Source organism: Rhinoraja longicauda, chromosome 12 (genome assembly GCF_053455715.1).
Source record: "Rhinoraja longicauda isolate Sanriku21f chromosome 12, sRhiLon1.1, whole genome shotgun sequence".
Classification (NCBI taxonomy): domain Eukaryota; kingdom Metazoa; phylum Chordata; class Chondrichthyes; order Rajiformes; family Arhynchobatidae; genus Rhinoraja; species Rhinoraja longicauda.
The window spans coordinates 15,059,016-15,067,919 of NC_135964.1; positions in this window are offsets into that span (position 1 = coordinate 15,059,016).

An 8,904-nucleotide genomic window follows, 5' to 3' on the forward strand; every position below is an offset into this window, starting at 1 on the left:
TGCTCAGTTTTGATCACCTTGCAGAAGGGATATCATTAAGCTGGAAAGAATGTAGAAATTAAGGAGGATGTTGCCAGGACTCGTGGGCCTGAGGTTTAGGGAGAGATTGGGCAGTGTAAGGGGTTTCTGCGCCGAGCTTTCGCCCGACCTAAGGTCCCCGTGCCTTGCTCTGATCCCTTGACCAGGCCGCGCACACTGGTTCCCCGTGAGTGGTTCGACCCACTCACCCCTTACGGTTCTAGACACTGGACTTAGATGCAGGAGCTCTTATAGTGCAGAAAAATTCAACCAGACCAGATTTGAAAACCAGGGTTTAAATGAAAAAGGCTTTTATTCAGCGCTTGGGACTATTGTCCATGAATATTTATACATTGCTATATGACATACCTATTAAACACATATTTAATCACATGAATACCTTTGATTTATTCATCACAAAACGCACAGTTCACAAGATATATACCCGAATACCCTTTTCGCTGTATTCTTAAACACACAGTTCCACAGGACATATACACGAATACCTTTTACTTATGAATTCTTAAAACACACAGTTCTACAAGACATATACACGACTGTAAGATGGGGAACGTACGACGCATCGCAACCTTGACCAACACATATTTTAATACACACCCAACGTTTATTCACAACCACCCTCCCCTCTACACTAAACTATGTCCAGGATATGCAGGATTTGGAGTACATGCTCACCATGGGGTTATTACTGGGGTTACTGGCTGTTCGTTTTGCAGTATTTCTTCTCGAGTTGCGTGCCTGTTCCTCTCTCTTGCATCCGTTCTTCTTGCCTGTCGTTTCTTCCTCCTGCATTCGTTGACTTCCTTCTGACTCTCTTCTTGACTTCAGTTGACTTAACTTGACTCCCAAAAGTAGTGGCCAGTTATACTATTTCTGACCCGTCCTATCTCCCGCCAGATCTTGGAATCTCTTTGTTCAAAAAGATATGTATGAGTTTTCTTCTGATCTGCGCTTATGTTCGGGGATACCGGGGATGGCCAGACGGTGTTAATTGGTATTTCGTTGTGAGGTGATGGGTGTTAACTGGTTTCCCATCACCTACCAGGTAGTTTTCTATGGGCTATTGTGCCCCCTCACCGAGATGAACTGTTTAGGTCGGCTTGGGGCATTGTGAGTATGCTGATGTCAGCGCCCCAGTGTCTGGACTCCGACCTGGTTTCGTAGGTTTCTGCATGGCCAATACCCATCCTTTGTTCTGGCCGTGGCTTTGCAGAAACCTAGAGACTGGGTTGTAAGGTTTTTACTTTTTGTGGCTGGTCACGAGGTCCTGCGACCATTTTAGGACCCACGGATTGTGACATCCCTTGGTAAACTGACCGCAGCCTTTCTCCGCTATCAGCCCCAGTCTCTCGTTTAAAATGTCTAAACTGCAGCTCTTTTGTTTGGTGTTGCTTTCCAAATGAGGGAAAACTTCTCAAATCTTACAGTCCCTCCTGTTGATTTGCATAACCCCAGCTTATCGAATCAATTAAATAATGTGGTTGAGCAATGTTTTCCCGATTCTCCATATCCAGACCCCTGAGGTTTTAACTAAACTAGTGTTTCATTGCGAACGTACAGTCCCCATCTTTTAGGCTGACCTTTACTGCCCGTGTCCCGGGCAAAACTATATTACAAGTATGTACATTTTCATGTCAGACATATACACCTACACCTTGTCCCAGGCCGATGCCTCCGCCAACCTCCTACTGGTGTCCGCTTTAATGTCGGACATGAAAACAACACAACAGCAAAACAATACATTTTTTTACATTCCTTCACAATCATTCTTGATACAAATTCGAAGAGGACAATACAAAAACACAGTCTACTCGGTGCGGAGGGGGCACGTCCTCCTAGCAGCTTGCGGCTGGGTCCTGCTCGTCCATCCGCACGTAACGGTCTCTCCATTCTCCCTGATATACCCGGTTAGTCTTTCAGTTTCCCTGGGGCACCACTCCGGCAACCGCACCTCGGTGAGGTTTAAAATCACCGAGGCTACCGCGTAGTGCACCCCCTGGTACAATACCTGGTCAGTCAGTATCAGTACCAGGCCATTCCCGGGTCCCTTAGTGGTTTTTGGGCACTCACCCTCCTGTGCTACTGCCAGCGGAACTGTGGGAGGTGTCATGCGTGGCCGTGTGATGAGTTCAGTGGCGTTTACCGGGATCGGGGAAAGGGGGACACCGCACAAGCCCGCGAGCTAACATCCCACCTCATCCCCTTACCGTCATCCTGCCACTGTCTCTGGAAAAATATGCTGTTGCCCGTGGGGCAGTGATACCTCGAACCCCACATACACATATATCCCCTCATCCGGTTCCCACCATTTGTCCCAACACACACTCAACTGTTCTTTAGTCCCAGAAATAGTCCTGTGAATGTCGTTGTCAAGTTGGCCATTGTCCTGCTCGTTTTCCTCAGCCACCATCGCCTGCTCGCGGGGACCTTCCCCGTGCATACCAGGCAGATCCTTTTGCCAACGGTGGCGCTGATCTTTTGGGCGATGATCTTGACTCTCGGGCACAATAATGAGGTGTCCCGATAAGCAAAACCTGGGGCGCTGGAATATTCTGAAGAGTTCGATCCCAGCCACCCGGCCACCGGCCTTCATGGAAGTAAACTGCGGTCTCCTCCGCTTCCAGTCCCATCGGTCGCGATGGGAGCCGTGTCCCCGGAGCAGCCGTAGACGATGATGTCCTTGGTGCGGCCCCGATAGGTCCACCCACATCCGATCGCCGTGGCAAAGATCCACCATACGAGTGCCTCCTTCCACTCCAGAAAACAGATAAAGAAGAATGGTATAGCCAGCCTCTTGGGGAGCGCTTGGCTTTGTTAAACGCCTCTGCGGGCGGGTCTCTTGACCCCCAGCCTGCACCCCACACCCACACATCCTGGACGCATCAACTTTATTTAAACTCTAACTATCCCCACAAAACTTATCTAAAATACTTAAACTTATCTAAAATACCTATCCTTATCTATATTACCTAAAATATCCATATTACCTAACCCTTATCTATAATAGCTTATCCTTATCTAAGATTACCTAAAATATAATACAGCGCCGCCTTCCCCGGGCGGCTCAGCTAATCCCTGTCAGGGCTGCAGCGGGTCGTCTCCTACGGCTGCACCACGCTGTCTCCCACCTTTGATCCTCCGCAGCCTGTCGCTGCCTGACGGGGGCTAGGTCCCCTCCGAGACGTAAGCTCCCTCCTCCCTACTTGGCTCCCGTACCTCGGGGCGTGATTGACCTCTGGCCAAAACTTTCTAAGTTGGGGTTTCCTGCTGGACCTACGGAGGATCACCTTAGACACTGCCCCCTGGACAGCCTGGCTGAGGACCGGTTCCTGCCGTGCCGCAGCTCGGGTACCCCCCGCAGCTGCCGACCCTGGCCCCTCCTCATCCAGCTCTGTCCCCTTGGTGCTGGGTATACCCGTGGCATCCGTCCTCACCCTGCCTGTACCTACAGGTGGTGAGCCTTCGCCCGCTACCCCCGCCTTCCTGGTGCTTGAGTCGGGGACGTTACTGTCATCCCCCTCTGACTCCTCTTCCTCCGTAATGGGATCCAGCCCCTGGTCGGGCTGATCAGGCTCTTCCTCATCTGAATCCCACCCAAAACGGGAGACCCTCCATTCCTGGAGAATGTCCTCCCCCCTCACGCAGGCAACCTTGCCTGTCTGCGTGACCTGCCTCATCCTTGGCTGTGAACACGCGCCAGCCTGTTCCTTCCCTGTGAACCCCGCCAGTGCGAAAGGGACCCCTGTGGACAGGGGAGAGTCAAAGGGTTGCTCTGTGTGGACCACGGTGCATGAAGCCCCCGTGTCCAACAGATACTTGCCCCTTTGCCTCTCCACTACCATCTCCACAAGCGGCCTCTTCCACGCATCGTAGCGGAGAGGACACAGATAGGCAGGCTGCGCGGGCTGATGTCATTGAGGAATGTCCGGTGCCCCCCTCGCACCCGGGGAGCCGGTAGCGACTGTCACCTTCCCCTGGGCGGCCATGAGGGACTGCATCACTTCGATCATCGTTTCGATGATCTCGGGCTTAACTGGGACATCGGCGCGCAGGGTGGTGCCAACCCTATCTTCCTTGGTGTGGGCCCTGCAATCCTTCCGCCAGTGTCCCACCTTACCGCACCTGAAACACTTGGACTGTGCGGTAGGGTTACCCTCCTGTCGCCACTCCTTTTGGGCCAGTGCAGTAGCCTCCGCTACGTACACCTTCCCTTTTACTAGTCGGGTGGATGTGCCCCGGGTGTTTCTATACCCTACTGTGAGATGGTCCAAAACCGCCTCCTCCGTGCTATTTGTAGGATCAAACCAGGCTTTCGCCTGCTCCCTGACGGCTGCCAGGCTGTTTGATACCAAACATCGGAGCCACTGGGCTCTCCCATTCCCGGTCAGGTCATCCCGCGCGGGGACGTGCGGGCAGCTGCTCTGATACACTGTCCACAGTCGCGCCGCAAAAACCCTTGGGGGTTCTCCCTCCATCTGGAGGGTCTTCCCTAATCGGGCAAATGGACCTTCATCGCCCACCCCCAAGACATCCAGGACCTCGTCTCGCAGGAGATCGTAGGTCCTGGTCCCTCTTTTACTCTCGTCTGAGAGGCATTGGAGGATCGAGCTGTCCAGGGAGAACAGCAACAGTTCTCCCTCGTCGCAACCGTTGATTGCGGTGGTCTGTTCTATCTCCCTGAAATGCAGTGAGGGGTCCCCTGATCCGGACAATTTTGTTACATGCCCGATCATAGCTCTTAACTGCTGGGAGCTGTGGGGCACCACGATCTCGCTCTGAATGGGTCCGGCGTCCCCATTCAGCACGGTGGGTCCCCGTCTGGTTTCCAGGACCGGGCACATGGGCGCCGGTGCCGAGTCCTCGACCGGGAGCTCCTCTCTCTCTCTCACCCCTACACTACCCCTTTCTCAGGATGCCTCGTAGCTAGGGGAATTGTGGAGTCTGGGGGCCGAAGACACCACGGTCTGTCTAGGGATCGGAACCGGGACCTTCGCACCCGCTAGTGACTGGCCCGCGGGGGGGTTCATCAAACAGACCAGCCCGCTTGCTTTATTTAAAGCAACCCGCAGACCCTCTATCTCCTGCAGGCAGGCCCCGTGGTCGGCCCCTTCCGACCTGTCCTCCAAAACCATTTTATAGGCTGCCCTAACTCCCTTAAGGTTCTCTTCCTGGGTCTCCAGCTGGTGGCTCAGGGAAGCGCACTGCTCCCTGAGCTTGCCCTTACTGCGCATAGCCTCAGTGATCTGACACTCCATCAGCTCTACCCTGGCCTTGTGGCGGTTGGTCACGACCCGGCGCTCCTTGTTTCAAGAGTCCAGAGCCTCGATCAACTGGTTCCCACCCGCAGCCTTCTCTTCTACCTCCTCCTGAAGGTCCCTGATCTGGGCTGCCTGTGCCACAACCACGCGGTCCAAAAGCTGGACCTGCCTTTTATAGCAGGTCAGCCAGACTGCCTTTTCCACAGCTTTCTTATGGGCTTTACTGGCCGTCCACCGGATCGCTGCATCCAGTGGGCGCTTGTCATCTAATAAAACACACATCCATTGTTTGGTGATATTCACCTTGCTAAAAACATAGTCCGCAATGCGCTCGTCCATTACATCCCTAGTTTTAAAATCCTTTTCTGGTACACTATCATCCTGCTGCCAGTGTCCCATCTGGGTCGCCATTATCTGTAAGGGGTTTCTGCGCCCAGCTTTCGCTCGACCTAAGGTCCCCGTGCCTTGCTCTGATCCCTTGACCAGGCCGCGCACACTGGTTCACCGTGAGTGGTTCGACCCACTCACCCCTTACGGTTCTAGACACTGGACTTAGATGCAGGAGCTCTTATAGTGCAGAAAAATTCAACCAGACCAGATTTGAAAACCAGGGTTTAAATGAAAAAGGCTTTTATTCAGCGCTTGGGACTATTGTCCATGAATATTTATACATTGCTATATGACATACCTATTAAACACATATTTAATCACATGAATACCTTTGATTTATTAATCACAAAACGCACAGTTCACAAGATATATACCCGAATACCCTTTTCGCTGTATTCTTAAACACACAGTTCCACAGGACATATACACGAATACCTTTTACTTATGAATTCTTAAAACACACAGTTCTACAAGACATATACACGACTGTAAGATGGGGAACGTACGACGCATCGCCACCTTGACCAACACATATTTTAATACACACCCAACGTTTATTCACAACCACCCTCCCCTCTACACTAAACTATGTCCAGGATATGCAGGATTTGGAGTACATGCTCACCATGGGGTTATTACTGGGGTTACTGGCTGTTCGTTTTGCAGTATTTCTTCTCGAGTTGCGTGCCTGTTCCTCTCTCTTGCATCCGTTCTTCTTGCCTGTCGTTTCTTCCTCCTGCATTTGTTGACTTTCTTCTGACTCTCTTCTTGACTTCAGTTGACTTAACTTGACTCCCAAAAGTAGTGGCCAGTTATACTATTTCTGACCCGTCCTATCTCCCGCCAGATCTTGGAATCTCTTTGTTCAAAAAGATATGTATGAGTTTTCTTCTGATCTGCGCTTATGTTTGGGGATACCGAGGATGGCCAGACGGTGTTAATTGGTATTTCGTTGTGAGGTGATGGGTGTTAACTGGTTTCCCATCACCGACCAGGTAGTTTTCTATGGGCTATTGTGCCCCCTCACCGAGATGAACTGTTTAGGTCGGCTTGGGGCATTGTGAGTATGCTGATGTCAGCGCCCCAGTGTCTGGACTCCGACCTGGTTTCGTAGGTTTCTGCATGGCCAATACCCATCCTTTGTTCTGGCCGTGGCTTTGCAGAAACCTAGAGACTGGGTTGTAAGGTTTTTACTTTTTGTGGCTGGTCACGAGGTCCTGCGGCCATTTTAGGACCCACGGATTTAGACATCCTTTGTTAATCTGACCGCAGCCTTTCTCCGCTATCAGCCCCAGTCTCTCGTTTAAAATGTCCAAACTGCAGCTCTTTTGTTTGGTGTTGCTTTCCAAATGAGGGAAAACTTCTCAAATCTTACAGCAGGCTAGGGCTTAATTCCTTGGAGCGCAGGAGGCGAGGGGTGATCAGTTAGAGGTGTATATAATCATGAGGGGAATAGATAACGTGAATGCACACTTTTACCAAGCTTTGGAGAATCAAGAACCAGAGGATATCGGTTGAAAGTGAGGGGAGCGGTTTAATAGGAACCCGAGAGCAATGTTTTCAGATAGAATGTGGTGGGTGTATGAAATGAGCTGCCATAGAGGTAGTTGAGGCAGGTACTATAACAACATCTAAAAGACGGGCTGGAGTAGACATTTACACAGGTGCATTGATAGGAAAGGTTTAGGGGGATATGAAGCAAACATGGAGAGCGCGATTAGCGTTTTTGGTCACTTGGATAGGTATATGGATAGGAAAAGTTCCGAGGGACATGGGCCAAATGTGGGAAGGTGGGACTTGCATAGATGGGGCATCTTGGTCGGCAAGGATGAGTCGGGCCAAAGTGTCTGTCTTGTGTGCGACTTTACAATCCTTACTAGGAGTGTGGACATCCGAGTCCCATTGTTGCCAGATTTGGTTAAAGTGGAAGATGTACCATGTTGACACTGTCATTCCTTCATTGTTACAAAGTCCCAATTCCTGTAATTCCCCAATATCAAGAGTGAGGACTGAAATTGCTGGCTTTAGGATGGAGTACATGGATACATACTGTCACGGAGTAAACATATCCATAGCCCATTATACAGTTTTAGTTTACTTTAGCGATACAGCATTGAAACAGGTCCTTCAGCTTAACGAGTCCACCGACCATCGATCTCCCATTTACACTAATCAAATCCAACTTTATTCTCTCCCTATTGTTCTTAATTCCCCACAGATTCTACTACTTCCTACACATTACAGGCAATTTACAGAAGCCAATTAACCCACAAACCAGCATGTCTTTGGGATGTGGGGGGAATTCGGAGCACCCGGAGGAAACCCACGTGCTCGCAGGGAGAATGTGCAAACACACACAGAGTCAGCACTTGAGGTCGTGATTCAACCTGGGTCTCTGGCGCTGTGAGGCAGGGACTTTACTCGCTGTGCCACTGGTGGCTGGGCAATTTCACTTTGCTCACTCTTAAAAATGAGTCAAATGCATTTGCCAAATTGCCTCTTCAATATTATCCCTTGTATAATGTAACAAGGACAAGCGCAACAAGGACAGAATCCCCCTCGTTCTCTTTCTACCCCACCAACCAGCGGATCCAACATATCATCCACCAACATTTCCGTCACCTACAACAGGACCCCACCACTGGCCATATCTTCCCATCCCCTCCCCACTATGCGTTCCGCAGAGACCGTTCGCTCCGTAACTCCCTGGTCCACTCGTCCCTTCCTACCCAAACCACCCCAACCCCGGGCACTTTCCCCTGCAACCGCACGAGATGCAACAGCTGTCCCTTTACCTCCCCCCTCAACTCCATCCAAGGACCCAAACAGTCTTTCCAGGTGAGACAAAGGTTCACCTGCACCTCCTCCAACCTCATCTATTGCATCCGCTGCTCTAGATGTCAACTTATTTACATCGGTGAAACCAAGCGCAGGCTTGGCGATCGCTTCGCTGAACACCTGCGCTCGGTCCGCATTAACAAAACTGATCTCCCGGTGGCCGAGCACTTTAACTCCCCCTCCCATTCCCAGTCTGACCTTTCTGTCATGGGCCTCCTCCAATGCCATAGTGAGGCCCACCGGAAATTGGAGGAACAGCACCTCATATTTCGCCTGGGCAGTTTGCAGCCCGGTGGCATGAACGTCGACTACTCCAACTTTAGATAGTTCCTCTGTCCCTCCCTTCCCCTCCTCCTTCCCAGATCTCCCTCTATCTTCC